Genomic DNA, 22,469 nt, shown 5'->3' with positions numbered 1-22,469 from the left:
GTTAGTTTCGTGCAGAGGGAACTCCTGCCGGGCTTTGGCTGAAGCTACACTGCACTATCGGTACTAAGGCTGGAGACAGAGGGGGAGATGAAGAAAGAGATGGAACGAAGAAGAGAGTAGGATGATGAAAAGAGAGAGAGGGAAAGAGTGTAAAGGAAGAGGAGAATGGAACGAAAGACTGGAACAGTACAGAGGCCAGTTGCTTCTGTCTCGAGGCTTGATTACGGCTTTAGGCTCCCACCATACATTTTGATATTACTTTCACAAGAATAATTTGGAAAGCAATTTTTAACCGTCCATTGATCAGCTTTTGGTTCAGGGCTCGGGTCGTGTGTGTAAACAGCTAGAAAAGCCATTGTAGAGACTTGTCATCACAAAAATAGAGGGTTGTGTGTTTATACAACCCTTTCACATACAGACAAAAGAACATGATGGTTCCTTGTTGAACCTTGTTGTTATGCTGTGAAGTAGAACCTGTTGATTTAAGTGTTGATTTAACTCAGCACCCAGAATTGGAACTGTGCATAGCATCAGTAAAAAACATGCCAGTTGTTGTGTGTGTTGTGGAGCTCACTGATGTAGTAATAACCTGTTTATTCCTATTTATTCTTTTAATATAAAGCTAAAAGAACGTCAGGAAAGTAAGGCATTGTAATAATTGCACACCTTGATTTACATTCTGTGTGACTTGAGGCACCGGATGATTATTGCCTTTATACTAGGATGATTACTCGGCTGTGTCTGTATTGGTTGGTTGGTTATACCGTGAGCTAGGTAGCTTTGAGTGTGTGTGTGTGTGTGTGTGTGTGTGTGTGGGTGTGTGTGTATGTGTGTGTGTGTATCTGTCAGTCAGCTTTCCAGGGGGTCTCTTGATGTTAAATTTAATAAGTCACGCTCCAGTAGGCACAGCTATTAGATATCACAGACACACATAAAGCTACAGAGCTTGCTAGCTCACCTCGACTGTGCAACCAAGCAACACACACACAGATGTTGTCGGCACAGAATGGAGAGTGATGACGCACGCGCACATACACACACACACACACGCACAGACAAACACAGTTGGTGTGCTTTTATTAGAAATGCGCAGTTTATGCCAGAGTATGGCTGAAGTTGTCAGTCACTGGACACACACACACATAGACAACGACTGTCTTTACCTTCAGCACTATGGGTTAACGGTTCATATACCGCTTAACAGCATTAACCTTGCATCGCCTTACATTGCTCTCTCCTCACTTTGTGTCAGTTTGTTTTAGCACAAGAGATAGGTCTATCTGAAGCCATTGTTAAGCGGGAACAAAGGCAGGGAAAAAAAAAAAATCCACACAGCTCCTGTATTTCTTCCAGCACTCACTATCCAGGGTGGTGTGTAACTCAGGGGCTGACGGGCATCATTGTGTGCATGCACGTTTTACTGCCTTTGCACCCATGTAGAAGATAGAGCGGGGTCGGCTATGGTTGTGGTGAAAACGTGGGTGGGTGCAAGGGTGGCACTGGGGTGGGTGGAGTGGCAAATCTGACGTGACCGACATGATGTGTACATGCATCAGCTCAGAACTACAGCACATACCTAGAAAATGAAAGGAATATTGGTGCACATGTGAGCTCAGTCATTTAGTATGGAGAAAATGGTATGGAGATTTATTTAGTATTTAGTATGGAGAAAAAAATCTTCTCTTCTCTTCTCCTCTCCTCTCTTCCCTTCTGTCTTCTGTAATAGTCAAGGTGATGTCAGGCAAAGTTTTGTCCATGGTTATCTATCAGAGAGAATATCATACTGACAATGGCTGATAGCTGTGACCCTGATACAAAAGGCGGGAGAGAAAGAAAGACAGAGGGGGAGATAGAAAAAGAGTGTGGGAGTGTATGTGTGTGGGAGAGAGAGGGAGAGTCTGTGCACTGGTATTGATCAGCACAAAAAGGCCTTCTGCGAGGACACACTCATTTACTCAGTTCTGTTCAATGACAACTATGGCAGCTGATGCTTTCTTTTTGATAACACCTCTCTCTCTCTCTCTCTCTCTCTCTCTCTCTCTCTCTCTCTCTCTCTCCCTCTACCTCTCTCTCACTGTGTCTCTTGCTTTCCTTAATGGATATTGATTTAGTTTTAGGGACATACAGTAAGTTTCTATCTATTGAGCCAGTTGTGTCTTGCTAACCTCTCTGCTTCTAAACTCCCTCTCCCTCTCTCCGAGGTCAACCTATCTTTCTAGCTGACAGTAGCCGTGTGTGTGTGTGTGTGTGTGTGTGTGTGTGTGTGTGTGTGTGTGTGTGTAAGTAAGTGCAGGTATGTGTGTGTGTCAGTGCAGTGCAGCTTTAGCAGAGTGACAGTGATGTCAGACACATAACGATTTCCTATTGGCTGTCGGCCCCTGAGGCCTAACGACCCTTTATTGATCTAACCAATTAGCATTCACACCTTTAATTAATACTGAAGCCTGACACACACACCACACTCACACACACGCACACACACAAACACACACACACACACACATACACATACAGAGTTTTAATTAATAGTGAGGAGAGGAGTGGCTGTGAGAAGAGATAAGAGAGAAGAAGAGAGAGGGAAGGAGGGAGGGAGAGATGGATGTGGGAGACAGAGAAAGGAAGGGTCAGAGGAGAGGGAGGGAAGAGGGGATGGGGACCATGACTTGAATCACTGCAGCCCCTTGATATACTGTAAGGACTAATGGTATGTCAGAGCTTAAAGGAATACACTGACTTTTGGCAATATAAACTCTTTGACCAACTTACCTTAAAAAAACAAAAAATTGGTAGCAGCAGCTTTACCTCTGTGTGTCCTGTGTGCTTTTGAGATGATGAAAACCAACCTTGCCCCATCTGTATAACATATACAGTGTGTTAAACTAATAGCACGCACTGTAGTGAAGCAAATAAATACCGTGCCAGACACAAAGAAGATGCCGCTACCAGTCGTGTTGCCCAGCACTAAGCTTATCAAAGATCTTAATTGCCAAAAACTTGCATGCATTCCTTTAATATGACTTTCACATCCAAGTCAGTGTAATAAAAAGTAATGCCTGTAAACACTGGACTCATTTTGTTTGATCAAGTCTGATAGAGCTGGTTTGGCGTTGCGTTCAAAAAAGTCAGAGTCAGCCCTATCAGGTCAGATCAAACGATAGCAGATAGTGTACTGCTGTGGATTCACCAAAAAGACTCGAGCAAACAAACACGTGATCTTATTCAGCCCTGATGGCTACAGCCTGTAAACACTGGACAATTAGTGAGAGGAGGGGTGTGTGTGTGTGGGGGTCTTTGTGTGTATGTGTGTGTGTATGTGTGTGCGTGAGTGTGTCTAATGAAGTTCTGTTGGCAGGATGTCTTTAGGGGGAAATCTAATGGTTTATTGAACCGGGCCTCAGAGAAACATTGATCACCGCATCAAGGAGCTATACACAGACACAAACGCACACAAAACACACACACAAACACACATGTGTGCACCAACACAAACACGCACACACAGGCACATAGATAGGCACAGATACATATAGGCACCCACACACAGATGTCAGCGCACACAGACACACACACACACACACACAGCGGTGGAGTGGAGGTAAAGGGCTTATAATTGACATCACCATGTTTCTTTGTGAGCAGTCAGACTGCTGTCATTATCCGTTCATTCAATTACATACAGGGAAATTGCAGGCTGGAAAGAACCTAAGTACTTGTACTCAACTAACCTTCTTAGATGGATATTCCACCCACAAAAAATGAAGTGATTGTTGTTGGACAGTGTTATTGTCTTCCTCCAGAATGATTAACTTGTTTCACCCAGTCTCATTAAATTCCACATTCACCCGACTTACTTTAATTGTGTGTTTCCATTAAGGGTGCTCCGATCAGGATTTTTGGAGCCGATCACCGATCGCTGGAAGCAGTATCGGCCGATACCGATCACGGGGTCTATTTGAAGCCTTCTATTCATCGTGTAGCATTATTTATTTATTTAACTATTCTTAACAACATTGTATATTAAGTATTAAAATTAAGAGATGAGAAAGTATCATGAATTGACAACTGTTTATTGGCAGGCAACATGTGCAACATATTCCACTCTCTCTTAGAGACACAACTTAAACCATAGCATACCTTGGTTATTGGGAGCAGCTTAGAGCTTAACAAATATAGCTTTCCTGTGGAATAAAATAAATACAATTTTATAAAAAAAATATTAGAATAAAAGCTAAATGTGCACAACACACCAAGTTAGAACAATAAATTATATATAGGCCTACTGAGGCAACAAAAATCAATTCCAATAGACGGAAAACACAGGGCCTTTATCAATTTACTGCAACTTTAGAGACTATAAAAACTGAAACATAACAAAATATTTTTCAATATTAATTTGGATTGAGGGAGCAAACATTCAGAGTCAGAGTTAAAAAGTAAATATTAACATTTTCAGTCCACCCAGTGGATACTGACTAGCACCTACAGTAGCCTATATACAGCTAATCTGCTAGTCTCGGAAACCCAGCTGTATTCCGAATAACGTTAATAACCCTTAGTTCTTCTTTTTGGGAATTCAGCCGGTCGTCTTCTTGGCATGGAAAAAAAAATATCCCTCACACCCGCGTGTGCAATGGAAGGCAAACAGACGGGTCCGGTGAGAGAGAGAGTGAGCGAGACAGAGAGCGAGAGAGAGCGCGACACACACACACACACACACAGAGAGAGAGAGAGAGAGCGCGAGAGACAGAGAGAGAGAGCGAGAGACAGACTGCACAAAGAGACTACTTCTGTTTGGATCTCTTCCCAACTCGTCTCTCCATAACATTTTTGCCAATGTATTGTCTTTTTCAGACACCTGGTAGAACTGCCAGACCGGTGAAGCCATTTTAGCGGCGCGTAGAGAAATTGTCTCACGTGTTTTGCATCATCTGATCGGCTCTTCTGATTGGCCTTTATAGAGACCACCGATCAAACTATTTAGAACGAATATCGGCCGATAACGATCGGTGGCCGATCGATCGGAGCACCCTTAATTTCCATCCTATGAAACTTTATACTTTATACTAAAGGTTATGCTACATTTCAAAGGAAGTGTTTTAGTCTTACCCCACTGCATTTATGTGAAACCTGTGCTCACTAGATACATTGATGGAAAGAGTTTTTCACGCACAACAGTTCATAAAAATGATGCATGTTTGACATTGAGCCAGGCAATATTATGAAAACCAGACAGAGAATGGGAAGTCCATTTTATTCTAACCAACAAAGCTTGATTCAGACAAGGAGTGGAGAACACTGACTAGGTATTTGTGCTTTTACAATGTACTTGGTGCTTCTTTCACCAGTGACATATGCATATACAGTATATACAGTATGTATATGCAGTATATGGAGATGAAGAGAGAAAGACAAAAAGACAGTGGCAGACGGAGATTGAAAGAGACAAGAGAAACAGAAGACAAAGAGACAGAAAAACTGAGAAACTGAAAGAGATTGAATGCAGAGAAGCTGGAAGACAGGAAGAGAGAGAGAGAGAGAAAGACAGACTGAGAGAGAAAGGAGCAGTCATCACCAGTATGGCAAGTCTGCTTGAAGCGGCTTCACAACCATATGGAATGTAGCTTATTGTTGTTCACACAGAACATCAAGGCATCACTAAGGCAAGCCTCAAGACGGCTTCTACCTCCTAAGGAGAGGTGTGTGCATGTGTGTGATTGTGTGTGTGTGTGTGTGTGTGTTACGGAGTATAATAAACCCAGAGAGACAGTAGTGATCTACTGCTCTGGGTCCATAATGTTTGATCTCCAATGGAAGCTACAGTCATTAGCAACACAGTTGTGTGTGTGTATTAACTGATCTTCACAGCTGCCGTGATCTAATGCTTTGAACAGTGGTTACTCTATCTGGGAGCTCTTTCTTCTCTTTCTCTCACTCTCTCACTCTCACTCTCTCTCTCTCTCTCTCTCTCTCTCTCTCTCTCTCACACACACACACACACACACACACACACACACACACACACCTTCTGTTGCCACTTAGTCCTTTTTCCCTCTATTAATGTCTTCATAATTAGCCATAATTACTTATAATTACGCCATCACCAAACAGCTGCCAATCAAAAGTGGACTTTCAGAGAGAAGGGGCAGGTGCAGTTTAATTTGTGTGTGTGTGTGTGGATGTGGGTGCTGGTGTGTGCGTGTGTGTTTGAAGTGTATTAGTGAAGTGAAATCCTGTCCTTGACTCTCTTTGTCTATGTGCTTCATAGAGAAAGAACCACTTGTAATTTGTTTGACATGTACTTCTTCAGACACACACACACACACACACACACACACACACACACACACTTATACACTAATTCTTATTGATTATGGCCAGTAGGTTTCCACTCTGAGGGTTCACTTAAACCACTTAGTCTACAGAGACACTAGGCTTATTCTTTTATTGCTTGTTTTCTTCTGTTTCTTTTCATTATTGCACTTATTCCTTTGTTTTTCAAAGGAAACAGGGACGTACCCCCCACCCCCCCACAGACAGCATCACTGCTCCCATTAATTAATTTAGATTACAGTGTGTCTAGTATTATAACTGTGCTAGCAGTCTGACCTCTCCTGTGTCTCTGCTTTGAAGTATGTGATACAGAGCATTCTTGGGAATTTCCACATCCCATTCCATGCCTGTTGCTTAGTAACTGGTGATTGTGTTCCAGCTGATTTTTTTATGATGTTGGTTCTCTCACATGGTGATGTTTTAGAAGACACTGGTACATACTGCATCTACAGACAACACCTCCCAGTCCTTGAGAAGAGGCAGCAACATGGTGCCTATAGTACAACCTGAACAAACTCTGGTTGGTTCCAGAGTTGTTTTTATCATCCTGCTAGGATGCATTCATTGACAGGTCCCGAGGCACAAAATTCGGATTTTGCTCACATTTCTCTTCAAAAACTAGATTTGGAAGCGGTAAGCCTTGTGTTGTGATTGGAATTCTACATAGTCTGCTGTGCCGCAATGCGCATGTGAACAAAGTGGAGCGATCGAGTGGAAGGATGGGAAAATGTAATGTGGACACAGTTTTTAATAAATACAGCCGTGGGAGACACGTTCTAGGAATTTCCAGGCCAATTGTGGACACTCAGCAATGCAATCTCATAAAAATCTAATCTTCATGCAAATTGCATTGAAATAGCAAATGTAACTGGAGTATTACCATATGGGAAATGCAGCTTCATTCAATGACTGAACGTGAAATGGGGTTGTGACCACACGGTTGCCAATTTGAAATATCTGGACTGGCTGAGATGCTGTATGCAGGGGATGCGAACAAAAACGCTCTCCACTCCCTGAACAACTGAAGCTGAGGCAAGCAGTGAGCAAACCAGTTAATTGCCAACCAACTGGTCGAGTGGAGCTACAACTGTGATTGTACTGTACTGGGCAGCTCCCATGTGTGAATGCGTGGAACTTTATGATTGTGAAAACCTTGTAAGTGTCTTGCCGAATTGTATTTTGGATTTTTCCATTTTGCATTGTACCTGTCCAAACTGTGACCATGCATGGCTCTGGTTCAGTCCCCTAGGTGACAATTAGGCAACCACAAAATCTAAGAATGTTTCGGCAGCATGATTAAAGCGGTAAAATTGTGCCAACATCATCAAAAGGTCAATTTCGCCAAAATGCAGGGTTGTGGTTGAGTGACCATTTTGTAACTGTCAATGGTAAGTGGCCACTTAATCAAGAATCAAGTGGATGATTGGTGCAAAAGTGGACTTCAGCAAAGCCAACTATCCTGGCTTTTTTTCCCTGCTACAATCTGCAGTGGTAGAAAGTAAGCCATTACCTTTACCAAAATACTGCACTGAAGTACAATTTTGAGGTACATGTTTTACTGAAGTTTAGAATTTTACTTACACCATATACAAAAGTTTTGTAGTTTGTGATTTATTTTTTATTCCTTGATTTTTTTAAAACATTGCTCCTTACTGATAGCAACTCTTTCTCTATAGAAAATGAAATCTGTCAGTACTTTCTTAATCAGAAGAAAGTCGAAGATTTTTTCTTCAACCCGTCATAATCCAGTGCAGTGTTCAAAATGTAAGGTAGGTTTGTTTGATTTTGCACACACAGAGGATAATTAGGCAAGCAGGTTGTCAACATTTTTCTGTCAGCCCTGTCTGCAAGCCAAATTTCCTTAACAGCAAAATTAAGTTTGAATGAATGAATGAATAAATTAAGGATGTGATAGCAAAGCTAAGTGCATTCCCGCCATGGGAAATAAATGGTGAACAAAAGGGTCAGAGCTAGGCCTAGAAGTGTTTCAACAAGACAGAGTCTATGTTTCATCGAATAAACAAATAAATAAATCATAATTTGAAATTCTACTTCTGAACAGTAGATGTGATTCTTTAAGTAAGAGATTGGTCCTCACAATAACCAGGAATAGCCTACATGCACATTAAAAATGTGATTGTAATTCAATTAAGGCAATAACGCAAGTAAGACAGAGCCCATGTAAATGCCATACTCTGATTATGTTAATGAAATTATGCTCTTAATCAAAGAAGCATAATTCCAGTAGCATATGTGGAGTACTCTGATTTTAACCTTAGTAACACACACCAGTTACAACATGTGTATATACAGTACCTTTGTCACATTTATTGTGCATGTGCCCAGCTCAGTTGCCCAGTTATGTGGATATAGAAGGGAACTGTAGTCTCTACTGGGCAAGATTAAGGGGTGATTCTTAACAATATCTGTCCTCCACAACTGCTTGTAGGAAGTATGAGGCCCTTCCCTTTAAGTTGATGAAACCCCTATAGCCATCTGAAGGCAGCAGGACAGGTATATGCGTTCCATCTGCAGCCTCTAATTTGAGGGATGTGGGCTGCATGTTCAAAGTGCTGCACAGTTACGCACACCTCAACCAATGTGGGTGCCTTGATTAAACCTTGCACACCCAGCACCATGCTGTTGCAAAATAGGTACACAAACTTCTTTACGGTGCTTTTGTGCACACCGAAGTGGTTGGTGCACAGCTTCCAAGTTTATCCAGTGCAAATCATCAAGAGAACAGCAGCACGGATGGTGACATCCTGGGATAAGCACTGGACGCAGTACATCACACAGTTCAATGAAAGATCTTCAGGACATTCTTCTGTTCTCTCTCCACTCTGCATCACTGAACTCCCACCTGCTCCCACCAACCCACACTCTGTATCCTCATCCAGAAATGCTGGGTTGCCGGGGTGCAACGACTGCAGCGTCATCTCCTTCTTTCCGTCAGGTTTCCCCAAAGTAACACCTGTAGCATGGCATTTTGTAGTTGCAAAAGATAAAGACCTATGGCTGAGATGAACAACATGATGTGGTACAGAAGAATCATGAATAATAATATAATAATCAAACTATTGCCTTAATGTAGCCAATGATAACAAAGCAAACTACTCTTACTCCAAAGCAGCTGACATCTCTAGGACATATAGTTGCTAACAACCTCCTTCTTGGGCTGGTTCTCTATTACTATCATGAGCACCAGTCTCTTTGGGCTGAGTCGACTCTATATGAAGTTTGAAGAGTTTAAGTTCCAGATCTTTTGGTGCCTGTGTAAGCAATGCCCTAGCTATTACTAATCTAAAGCTGCTCCTTTAGGCCAGGAAACGAATGGTAAAAAATGGTGTTAAATGACTAGTTGTGTTGCTGCTGCTTGTGCCGTGCTTCACCACAGGGAGTCGACTCTAAACTCAAAGGGATTTTGTCTGGAATAGAGTTTATAGTCTTACCCCCTGCTGTGCCTCTTATTGGGCCCTGGATGGGGATGGGTGGGGGAGGCCAGAACTGTGGGTGCCTGTTGTACTGACTGCACTGTGCGCACGTCTCTCCCTCCCTCACGTTGTTGCCATGTCAATTCCATTCAATATGTTTTACTGGCATGAAGAGCCAGTGTGATGACTGGTGAGAACTTCTAACAGTGAAGGAGGACGTGAAGAGTTTCGTTCCAAAATGAGATATCCACCGTTTAAAAAAACATGACACCCACTCTCCTGGCATGAAAGTTAATTTTTAGGCTAGTATTCAAGTTAGGAGTCATCTTAAGACATTTACTTATGAAATCGTTCATTTTTTTTAAATCACAGAATCATTGGATGGATGGTGTTCAACCCTTCAAATAGATTCTGTCTCAACCTCTCCTGTCAAACAGTGACCACATATGCAGTCCACTTTGGGTAGACATGCCATTTGTGCCTCTCTCTCTCTCTCCCTCTGTCTTTTTCTGTGTATCTCTGTCCTTCTCTGAGCATCTGTCTTTCTCTGTCTTTGTCCCAGTCTCTCTCTCACTCTATAAGCTTTGATTAGAGAGTAACATAAATACAGTAGTTTGAACCCTACACAGCAAAATCACCAGTGTTAAATTAACTCTGAGAGTGTTAAATTTAACACTAGAAAAATGTCTATGTGTGCACTCTTTTAAGTGTTAAATTAACACTTTTGAAAGTGTTAATTTTTTAACACTCACCCAGAGTTATTTCAACACTGTATGGAGTTGAAAATTAACACTGGCTAACGCTGAGTAGTGTTGATAGTACTCTACACTACTACCAGACTACACTTTACTCCAATATAGTTACACTAATGGTGTAACTCAATTAACTCTGAGGGTGTAGAATGTTGTGGACAACCAATGCCCCCTCCAGCCACTGTACCCACCACAACCACCTACCCCACATACCTATCAATTACAAAAAATACAAGACAACAACTTGCACAAAAATATTGTGTATTAAAAGGCAGGTACACTACAAACATAATTCATGAACTGAAAACAGTTCAGCATGGAGTCATACAAAATTATAGTGTGGGAAAATGTACATTTGGTCATCAGTGTCATACGAAAATTGCCTATCATAAGGTCTGTAGTACACCAGGTCATCTACACAGATCAGTGTGAAGACATGTTTCCTCCTCAATACTAAATGCATTTAAGTGATCATCATAATACATTGTTGAGACTTTACAAGTTAGAAGATAAGGATTGTCATCTCTAACAATTATACTGACAGTCCTGTTGAACAAAGGCATCTCATTTTCAACACCAGAACATACAACCTGATACTCTGTGCCACAGCTTTTGACCCAGGAAGTTGTGGAAACATTACAAGACATATCAAAAGTTTCATTCAGCGCCTCACTGCCCTCTAAACTGCTGACCAAGACTTCAGTAATGGGGCCAAATTGTAATCTTTTAAAATAAAAATTCTCAAAATGAAAAGCCAACTGATTCTGATGGTTTTTTTTACCAGTGTTTTCGTGATGTTTTTAAAGTTCTTTACAGACTTTTTGAAGAAGTTGTGCTTTCCTTCAAACCTCATGCACCACATGTGTATGAGTGGCCCAATTTTCCTAATACAGCTTGGGTAATGGATCATTAGGTGGTGCTTTGGAATCAAATTTCGCTCTGGAAAAAGAGATTTAAAAAGCTTGTGATGATCAAAAATCAAATGTTTCAAGTAGCAAGTCATACCATGGGTTACAATAGGTGAAAACACAATGTTTAGTAGCAAGTTCCAACAGCTATCATTCCTGCAAACTAAATCTCCAAACATCAATGGGGTATTGTGTAAGAGGCACCATGACTGAATAGCATTAAGGCCAAGATCTTTGCTATTGTCATCCAGTTTTAGCCCACTTGGCCTGTTTTTTCTCTGTGTATATCCATAATTAAAGCAAGCTGATCAAAACAATCCTCAACTTTCTCTAAGGTTTCTCTAGATGCATCAGATGACAAACATTCAACAACAGCTTCTTTTGCATGAGCACGGATGTCATTAACCAGTTCCTCCATAGAACCAACTAAACATTGCACAGTACTTTCAGGAACTCCTGAGGCTTGCACTTGAGCAATAACAGAGTTGCACATGTCTAGTATTTGCCTTTTTTCAATTGGAATGTGTGTAGTGACAGTCACGGGAGGATCCACATTTACTGGCTGTGAAACAGAAGCTCCAACATTAGCTACAGGCTCAAACTCAAAATTGCTAAATTGCCAAATGTCTAAATAATACTGAACAACTTGTGTGGTGTACCTTGCAAATGTAACATGTGAACATATTTCCAGTCCAAAATGTGTTCCTCTTCAAACTGCACTGTGAAGAATTCTTGATTTCCTTGACCCAAGTACTCTCCTTCACACTGTCAACATCAATGCCATACACGGCGGTCTGGATGAATGTGTAGAAGTTGCACAATGCCTCATCATAGGACACAGCAAAAGCAAAATGTGCCTTGAAGAGCTCATCAAAGGCAGCAACTCCGGTCTGCGTCGTACAGGGAATGACCTTTTGGTCCAGGACGATGTAGAAATTCTGGATGCTGTTGTTCCTTTCTCCGACACACAGGAGAAAGGGCTGAGCAGGGCCAGTTTCCTTGAGGAAGGTCACCATGCTTCTCCCCACCTGAGAGAGAGAGAAAGAGAGCAAATGAATCACATGGAATAAAATTTGGAATTTGGTGTTGAGTGCCAGTACTGCTGCCTAGAATTATGAGAAAATATTCCATTGTTTAACTCCAAGTGCACAATTATTTTTGTTTTCATGTGCACAATTTATTTTAATGAAGACAAAGCTGCTCCTGTGTTGAAACACCAAGCCTGTCTAGAGAAAAAATAAAAATATATCTGCATCATGTCGGCCCCCCTTGCAATCTCAAAATCGGTATCGGCCCTTGAAAACCCCATATCGGTTGACGTCTAAAGTGAAATATACTTTAATACAATACAATTCTAAGAACATACCTTCATGAACTTCATCAGGCGGTCAGCAGCATCCGATGCGCTAATCTTTGAAGACTTCTTGCCCTTGGATGTTGGAGGACACGGGTGAAGAAGCAAAAGGATGGCAGCCACCTCACAGTCCCATACTACAGAATGAGAATTAACACCATAGCAATTACTTTCACTTAAAGGACCATACCAGTGTTTTTGTCATGTTTTAGCCCATTTATTACAAATCACATATACTTTACATTACTGCCGGCCATTTTCCAAATCACACTGTGGGTTTTTAGATTGATTGATAATTTTTCCTACCTTCAAGGCAGCCACCGGTTTCCATTTCAGTACAGAATGAAAATCAACTTCCAGAGACTTGAAACTTCCTTGAGATAGGTAATCCATCACAGTGAATATTTAGTCTTAACTTTAGTAACATTTTATCCTTTTTTTTTTTGGTCAAACTTGCGTTACGCAAGTTTCAAGTCTCTGGAAGTTGATTTTCATACCGTACTGAAATGAATCAAAACCAATGGCTGCCTGTAAGGTAGGAAAAATGATCAATCTATCATCAATCATCAATCTAAAAACCCACAGTGTGATTTGGAAAATGGTCAGCAGTAATGTTAAGTATATGTGATTTGTAGTAAAGGGGCCAAAACATGAAAACACACTGGTATGGTCCAATGATACGTTGTGTATCATTGCACCAAAGAGCATTGTGAAGTATTGGTCAATCTTAAACACAAAACATAACATTGGAAAAAAACAAAACACATTAGAGAGCAAACAAATAAAGCAACCACAAAGCTGTCAACAATTCATTTTATGTCTTACCAAGCCTGATGTATCCAGGAATCTTGGAAAAAGGTCTAGGACAGTGGAGGCTGTGGCTGGGTCTTGAACCACCTTTTGTCTGTGCTGAAATGTTGCCTTCATTTTGTCTTTGACAAGGGTCATGTCAGTCTGTTACCTGTTTAAGAACAAGCACAGATCCTGTACAGACCCGTGGCGTGTGTGTTCAATTAAATTCAATGCACTGAAGCACTGCGGCATGGTTATGGGTTAAATTATTCCACTAACGTTACTTAAATAGCACAAGGTAACAACGTTATCTACCACTTAAGTTTGTAGGGCAGCAGAAGAGTTATCAGGTTACCGTTTACAAATCCTGTTACTAACACAGGACAGTTTGGAGCAAATTGTGGAATGTTAAGTATGACTTTAGTTTCACAGCAGGAGACTCTGTTGGATTGAGTTCAGTGCTGCTGTCTGTGCATCTCCAAATGACAGACATGACAAGGTGTGACATCAAGTGCATTAGAGGTCCATTTAGATCAATTTCTATACATTGTCCAACTTTTTATTTTGTGCCTGTGTATGGGAAACACTGCATCTCACAGTCAAAGACGCCCTCTAGAGGCCATCTGATGAAGAGACAGATAACTGCCTGGGTGACTGACTGACCTGAATTTGCCTCATAATATGATGCCCTTGACTGCACTGTGGGAAAAGACAGCAGCATAAACAATGCTTTCAGAAAGTAATAACAGCATGGATGTATCTTAATGTCAATACTTACAGTACATAACCATTCTTTGAATCCGGGTCCTTCAAGTTTGGGAGCAAGGTTGTAATGCCAAGTGCGTACGTAATGCGGACATTTACTGGAGGGATCCTCCTGATAAGAGACAGATGCATCATTGAAGTGATACTTCACCCAAAAACAACAACTTTCATATCAATTACTTACCCCATGTAGATTCAAGTGCCTGAAGAAAAAGTTTTTATTGCATGCCTTCATGGAAAAAATTGTGGTAACAATTTCTGATACAATGGCGTTGATCTGGGACACGTAACAACAACAAAACGTCCGTAACAAATTCTCAAAGTACTTGTGCAGCATAATCCAAGTCTCAGGTATCCAGTCGTATGCTTTGCACTTCCCAAACATGAATTTTAGCTACAACGTTGCTAAATAGCCCATTTCCGGAATCCTCTCATGATTGACCGTGTCGTGCGCCGGGCAGGTCTTCCAATTCATTTCAATGCAATGGGCCCGCGACATGTTTGTTCATGAGAGGATTTTCTGGGTATGGTTTATTTAGCAATATTTTAGCTGAGCATATGACTGGATACCTAAGACTTGGATTATGCTGCACAATTACTTTGAGAATTTGCTATGGACGTTTTTCTATTGTTTTGCCATTGTTAGCCATCCCTAATCAATAGCATTGTAATCAGAAATTGCAACCATTTTTGGAATCAAATGTCTCCATGAAGGAATGCGAGTAAAACATTTTTCCTTGAGGCACTCCATGCAAGGTGACTTGCATGGAGTGCCTCAAGGTGACACACCACACTTTACCATGTTGACGATGACAGTTTACATGATTTGATGATATGGAGAAACATCTATTTAAATTGAACACTGGAATAATTGTAAACACCTAAAATTCTAAACATTAGTAAAAACAAAAAGTCCTTTTAAGTGCACATTCACTTACCCATGACTCTCTACCATGTCTGCCACAAGTATGTTCACCATCTTTCTTCTTGTACCATCAGAAAGGCAGTTTGCTTTCTCATATTCTTTAAATATTTGGTCACCTCCTAGCTTTGAATACAGGGCTGCTTTGACGGTCTGAAACAACAATTGCATGACATTGATACAGAGCACCGTGCTTGAGTCGCCATGCTTTTTCTAACAAAGCAGGCTCAATGCAGAGTTAAATGCTGCCAGTGTTAGTTGTGGCTAACAAAGCTATTACTAAACCTAAAGCTACTCCATGTAACGTTACCACTGCCTAAAATTCGGACAAGTTACCAGGAGTTATGTATTTTACTTCTCCTTTTGACGTGACTCTGAGCATGTTAAAAAAAAAAGTTAAAATTCGCTGTTAAAACCAAAACTTAACATACCTTTGTCTCCTCTCTCCCCCACTGTGCCTGCCCTGTTTGTCTCCAATGTGCTCTCCGGTTGTAACGTTAGGCTTCCAAGTTCACCCCACAGGCGGTATATAGGCTTCGGCAGTTGTAAGTGAAAAGAAAGAAAAACACGTTTATTAAAAACTGTGGCAGATATTAGCTAGCAGCGTTCATTCTCCGGACAGCCAGAGTGTGCTAAATTGGCTATCTACTGAGTTCATGCTAGCAATCGGCCAGTTCGACAAAAAACGTTTTAAAATGGGATGTGATAAAATATTTTCATGCAAATGCAATTCAGTTCACACTTACTGATATTACTTATGCTAATATCAACCTAAAACTTTAAATTTGATCGACTAAAACTTACCGCAGGGGAAGAAAAATGGCGACCGCGGATTCTGTAGGGGCGTCTTCACCGGAAATGAAGGTGTGGTCAATTGAACACGCGGAGTGTGAGAATTTTCAAAACGACCAAAATCCACACCAACACTTTCAGGAACTGACTCTTGAGGTGTTAGTTTTGATAAATTAAGTGTTAAAATAACACTGAACTCTGTTGATTTCAACTAACACTGAAAAATTAACACTGGCAGTTTTGCACTTACTATCGGTATAAAATAGATTCCAACAATGCACCCTTTCCCCATCTCTTTACTGTAATACTCATTGTGTTAAAGCTGCAATAAGCGAACATTTCTGACCACTGGAGGGTGACACAACCGCAACACATTTGTAAATAACACACAGCAAATCCACTGCACTACGGAGGCCTACCAAGGACAAATTGCAAAGCACTGTGCATAAAGGCTAATAGCTAAGCAAACTGTACCTACGGAGAAGTTACCAGTCTCTCTTTGACAGATTTTTCTGAAGTGAAGAGGTAGGTTGCAAATTTACTAGTTTAAAAGTTTACTCGCTCGCTTCATCGATTCCGTCATTATGAGAAAAAATTCAGGAATGGGAGGGGGTGAGGGCCACTTTCAAACAGCAAGGGAGGTGCCAAGCTAGTTTAAAAAAAATTAGAAAGCTACTGGATAGCGCAGGAGGAGCTTCGTTCCAGACCAGAATTTGACAACAAGCTACAAAAACAGCAACACAGCTGGCCCGCTGTGTGGATATTGGTTTATATCATTATGTCTCAGTGGAATCTCCACATAGCACACATTAGTTTCAGGATTGGTTATAAGATCTGATATCACTTATTGCAGGTTTAATTCTCTCTCTCCTCTGCCCCTCTGTCCCCGTGTCTCCCTGTCACTCTCGATTACTGTAAGATAGATGACACACACACACTCTCTCTCTCTCTCTCTCTCTCTCTCTCTCTCTCTCTCTCTCTCTCTCTCTCTCTCTCTCTCTCTCTATTGGACTTTAATGCAGCTGCAGGTCATTGCAGAAAATATTATAGTCTGACCCTGAGACAGTGTGTGTGTGTGTCTGTGTGTGTGTGTGTGTGCATGTGTGTATTCAAATGTGCATGTGTGTGTGTATTTCTCTGTGAGTGTGTTCCTATGTCTGTCTGTGTGTGTGTGTGTGTGTGTCACACAGTGCAATCCACTTCCCAGAGGAAATGGAACATTACATTCCTTCCTGCCTTCCTTCCTTCTTTCCTTCCTTCTTTCCTTCCTTCCTTCCTTCCTTTATTGTTTTCTTTCTTTCTTACTTTCTTGCTTTCTTTCTGCCTCATTAGAGAACCAGATAAACTTTGCAACTGTTTCTTGTTCCGCGCCATATGAAGGTTTCATTCCAAAAGTTTTATATCCATTTTAGAAAAAAAAATCGTACTCAACGTTCATTGCTCAAATTTGACAGATACAGATGGTACAGATGAATACAGATGATAACATCTTCCAAAATGCTTTTGTACAGGACTCCAGATAGCTAATACGCTTAATTAATAATATTCAATGGCGTTTTACATTTTATGATGATAATCCTTTTGTAGAGAAAGGTGTCACAATTTTCAGATGCTGGATATCTCATCTTGGAATGAATCCCTTCATATTAAAAAGCACACAGCCGTGTAGAATAATTCCACATTCCCTTCTCGTCATTGTTGAGCTGTCACGGTTACAATTTGAGGAAATCGCCTGAATCCTAGTTTGAATGACGGTTGCTTGACAGCTCTGCAGCAACTTTCTAACAATGGAGGGATTGTTTGGGGAAAATCTTTCCACTGTCAATATTACAAATATATAGATTTATTATAGTTGAGCTGAATGTGCACATTGCCTTATTTTTCTCAACCGTAAACTTCCAGTGTTTCGCAAACTGCACTTTAACCATTTCAACTCCAGCTGAACTTTTCTCTAAGTTTTCTTAAGTTTTTCTGAGCAGATTCAAAGTATTCCACTTTGATGCTATGCACATATTCCTAATCCTTTGAATCAAACACATGTAACATTGATTTTAACTATAGCATGTCTGTACTGAGTAATAAAAGTGAGATGTCAGAGGTAAGGGTAGATACAAGGGGTGCTTGGAGATGCTGCTATTTGTGTTTGTGTCTGTATTTGTTACATCTGTATTAAATTTGGAAGTGGGCGGGGCTTAAACAGGAACTGGGTGTGGTTTCGACTGAAATTTAAAAAAATACCCCGTATTCTTATTTCATTCCCCTTGTCATCATTGTCATTGCTATTGTTGAGATATTAAAACATTAAACTCATGGTTTTACAATGACCTATCAAACATAATGAAGTATAAAAACAGCTTTTTTTTTAAAGCTGTATTTAACAAACAACCTAGATGTAATGTAACCATAAACATAGGCACAGCCATAGCCATAAACAATTGTCCTTATGCTAGTATGATAGTATGAAGTGCATAAACACGGGGGGTCGTTATGAATCAAAATCTCTGGTTTTGCCTCTGGCATTGTCAGGTGGAGGCATTCAAACCACAAAAAAATGATATAGAACTTATGACATAAAATTTCATCAGTTTTTAATGACTGAAGAAATTTTATGACACAAGTTCCTCATGAGTCTGTAAAAAGAGTTGAAGTTTCGGTCAAAGTTGAGAATAAATCAAACTAACAGTGAACTGACTCCAACCTTGACAGCCATTGAAACTATTTCACTGCCTTCTCTGTAAATCTGTCACAGATCTAGGTGCCACAGAACATATATCTACTGTTTGTAACAGATCTCAGGATTCATTCCTCTGTTCTGTTACGATCCTTATAAACCTCACATCTTTTACAGGAAATGCCTCAAAGAATTTTTAAAAATCATTTTTCAGATGTAGTTAATGGAAAACCATGTACAGAGTTTCTTGTAACAGATTCTAGGCTTTATTTTCTATCGTTTCAGCATCTATTCCGTTCCGGTATAAACCTTGGTTCATCTTTTATAGAAGTTACTGCTGACGGAGGTGTAAAACCTCCAAACTCATTGAATCATTCCTCTCCCTCTCTCTCCCTGTCTCTCTTTCTTTCTCTGTCTCTCGCTCTTTCTCTCTGTCTTAGCTGTCCTTCACTCCCCCTCTCCAATCCTCCAGTCTGCAGTGTCATCTGTCTCACTAAAAACTCTGAAAGCATGGCAGCTTTCTCTCGCTTTTTTTTCTAGCACTCTCTGCTCTCTCGCTTTTTCCCAACCACTCAGTTCCTTTCTCCTCTTTCACTTCCTCTCTCTGTCTCCCGCTCTTTGTACCTGGACTCAGCTGTAATTGCTTATCTAGGGAGAAATAAAAGGCAGGTAAATGGCTGTGTGTGTGTGTGATAGAAGGTGTGTGAGTGGCTGTGTGCCTGTGTCTGCTCTGCATGCGTCTGTGCGCGTGCCTCTATGTGTGTGTGTGTGTGCATGGGTGTGTGTGTGTGTGTGTGACAGATGCAGATAGTTCTACAGATGGCCCATAAAAGCAGCAGCTTGTAATGAAGCAACTGAGACTGAAATCATGGTTATGGTAAACTGGGGAGAGACGGAGAGGGAGAAATAGATAGAGAGAGAGCGAGAGAGGGCGACAGAGGTAGAGGGAGAGAGAGATAGAGAGAGAGCGAGAGAGGGAGAAAGAGAGAGGGAATGAGGGGAGGAGAGAATAAATAAGAGGGGGCAGGCAGCAATAAACCATGAAAAGGAGTATGGTGTAGCTGTTGGCTCCTGAATAAACTAGTGTAATGAAGAGAGGAAAGCTATGTGATGTTCGCGGTAAACCAGGGAGAAAGAGGAGGAGGAGGCATGGACAGAGGGAGGGAGGGAGAGAGAGAGGTAGGGGTGGAATAGGAGAGAGAGAGACAGAGATGGAGGGGAGGCAAGGAACTGGCATGTCATCAAAGTTTTTAGTTGAGGAGGAGGGGGAATAGGAGGGGAGGGGAGTGGATGGGAGGAGTGTGACAGCAGGAGAAATAGAGGGAGGAGGGAGAGGGAGGGAGAGATTAAAAAAATAAGGGACAAGGGAACGAAAGATAAAAAGCGAGGGACAGGGGCGCAGAAACAGATGGAGAAAAGAAGGAGGATAAAAAGGGCGAAGATGAATCAGAGGAGAGGGAAAAGAACAGAGGAAGAAAAAAATACGGAACAGAACATAAATAGGAATAAAAAACTTAAAAGGGAGGGATTGAATAGAAGGTAATGGAAGATTTCAAAAAAAGTAGGAAGGAAAGGTGTTTGTGTGTGTGTCTGATAGCAACCTGAACCCACCAACAGGCACAGTATGTGTGTGTGTGTGTGTGTGTGTGTGTGTGTGTGTGTGTGTGTGTGTGCGTGTGTGTGTTAATGTGTGTCTGATAGCACCCTGAACAACAAACAGCTTGACACTGAGTGTTGCCACACCGACTGGCCCGATCAATAGGCCAACAGGTCGCAACACTAGGCCAGCCTGACATCCAATCACAACACAGCACAGGGGGTCGCCACGGTGATGGATGACCCTGTGTGCGTGTGTTAGTGTCTGCGTGTGTCTCTTTCAGTGTGTGTTTCTCTCTGAGTGTGTGTGTCTGGGTGGAGATAAGGAGAATGGGAGGGGGGGGGTCCTATCAGGGTCTTTAGTGAAACGATTTTCCTCTCTCCTCGCTCTTTGAGAAATTTCCCACCGCAGTAAATGCACTCCATCAACAGAAACTTTATATCAACTGATTACAGTACTCAAGGGGATGATTTGATATTTTGAACTTGAGTTGGGTGTTTTTCTCCAGTGGACACTTACTGGGAGGAAAAGCTTCAGCCTAGTGTGTCCTATTGTTTCATTGAGGGATGCTAGCGAGCCATTTTAGGGAAACTGGAGGACAAGGTCTGTGTTTGACAAATGTTACAAGTGTCTGGTGAAGAAAACAACCAAAAATGCAAAATGCCCAAGTATTCCTTTGAATAATCACCAACATTGTGGCTACAGCAGAGAGAGAGAGAGAGAGAGAGAGAGAGAGAGAGAGAGAGAGAGAGAGAGAGAGATGGTGTAATTGAAAAAAGTAAGACAATGAAGTCATTATATGAATGAATCAATCAGCCAACCAATCTAGGAATCAGTCAATCAAACGATTCATTTGCTGACATTAAATCCTCTCTACCCAGTGTCTGCATTGTGAAAGATAATTACACTTTTTTTTTTGCCGTTAGCATGGAAAAGATTCCCCTTCAGCTGTACTCTAGCTTTTCATTTGAAGATTATTGTGCATATCTCAAAAGTTTGAGAAGTGAAACGCTCTAAGGTTTTCAAAGTTTCTAGTGACATTTGAAGAGAAAGTGCAGCTCTGTCTCCACCTCTCCTTGGGAGCAGACTGAGCACAATCTTTCTCCCACTACCTCTGTTGACTTCTCTTTTTCTTTCCTTCTCACTTCCACTTTCCCTTTCTCCATCCCTCCCTCTGTCTGACTAGTTTCATAGTTCTATCTATCATGTTGAGATAATAGGACTGGAGATTGGCAAGAGTCCCTCTCCCTCTCTTTCTTCGCATCTCCCCCTCTTTCTCTGTCTCGCCTTGTTCTTCCCTCCCCCTCTCCCTGTCTGTCTCTCTCTCTCACTCCCTCCCTTCTTCCCCCTCTCTGTCTGTCTGAATAGTTTCATAGTTGTATCAATCAACTTCAAACAATAAGACCAGAGTTGGTCCCTCTTCTCCCATCCACTTCCTGGTTTATGGCTTGTAATCCCCCCCACCCCTCTCTCTCTCACCCTCGTTCTCCTTCTCTCTCTCTCTCTCTGTGTGTGTGTGTGTGTGTGTGTGTGTGTGTGTGTGCGCATGCTCATGTGCACGCCTGTGCATGTGTCTCGCTCCAGTAGGCGCAGGGCTGTGAATGAATCTAGGGGGAATAATGTGATTACCTATAAAACTGTACTCTCTCTCTCTCTGTCTGTCTCACGTTCTCACTTTCCTGGAAAGGAAATATTTGCATGCGTCATGTTGAAAATGTCACAGAGTCATTTATGTTCTTGCCAATCATCCTCCCAGCAATTTTAACTATTTTGGAAAGCCTGCTTTTCCACTTTTGATGTTGGGTCACTCACCATGCTGTCATGTTAGAAGATACAATGCTTGCCACTTAAGTTTTGTAGACCATTTCAAAAATGTATGAAAAGTTAAATAATAAAATGCTTTACACTAGGCTTTTAAAAAAAGAAACCGTAAACATTTTTGCTATACTCTAACATACTATGAAGTACATTGTAACAACATACAAGCTATAGAAAAAAATACAAAAATAATCCCTTAGTCACTGGTAATAATTTCCTCTCCTCTGTCAGTTCATCTTGCGTTAACCTAGCTTCTCTGTGCTGAGCTGTCATACCCATTCTGCCATTGGGGACCATGAGTCCTTCAGCAAGGCAGCAAACCCCCAATTAATTT

General features: G+C 41.3%; 1 protein-coding gene across 1 annotated transcript in view; it reads left to right on the top strand.

Moving 5' to 3' along the window:
• LOC139920124 (CUB and sushi domain-containing protein 3-like) overlaps nucleotides 1-22,469 on the top strand; it is a 371,750-nt gene that overhangs the window by 134,044 nt on the left and 215,237 nt on the right. The gene's annotated exons all lie outside the window — the stretch shown is intronic.

The sequence above is a fragment of the Centroberyx gerrardi genome, chromosome 19 (genome assembly GCF_048128805.1).
Source record: "Centroberyx gerrardi isolate f3 chromosome 19, fCenGer3.hap1.cur.20231027, whole genome shotgun sequence".
Taxonomy (NCBI): domain Eukaryota; kingdom Metazoa; phylum Chordata; class Actinopteri; order Beryciformes; family Berycidae; genus Centroberyx; species Centroberyx gerrardi.
Note: the sequence above shows the minus strand (reverse complement) of the source record. Positions and strands in the feature narration are given on the sequence as shown.